The following is a 286-nucleotide window of genomic DNA, read 5'->3' as shown; positions in this document are numbered from 1 at the left end:
GGGGGCCCCGCCGGACACGCGGGGGCCCCGGGGGGCCCCACGGGGGCCCCGGGAAGTGCCGCGGGGGCCCCCGTGGGGACGCGCGGGAGCTTCTTCTCACCTGGGGGCCCCTCTGGGGGGGCCCCCAGGGGGCCCCCAGGACCCTCCAGGGGGCCCCCAGGACCCTCCAGGGGGGGCCCCGGGGGGCCCCGGGAAGCTGCAGCAGAGGGCTTGGGAGCAGCTAAACAAGAAAGCGCATCTGCTGCTGCTGCAGCACGAAGCAAAGCCCGCGTGTCTCCCCTTGCGA

Source organism: Eimeria tenella, genomic scaffold, assembly GCF_000499545.2.
Source record: "Eimeria tenella Houghton genomic scaffold, Eth_scaff1974, whole genome shotgun sequence".
Lineage (NCBI taxonomy): Eukaryota > Apicomplexa > Conoidasida > Eucoccidiorida > Eimeriidae > Eimeria > Eimeria tenella.
Note: the sequence above shows the minus strand (reverse complement) of the source record.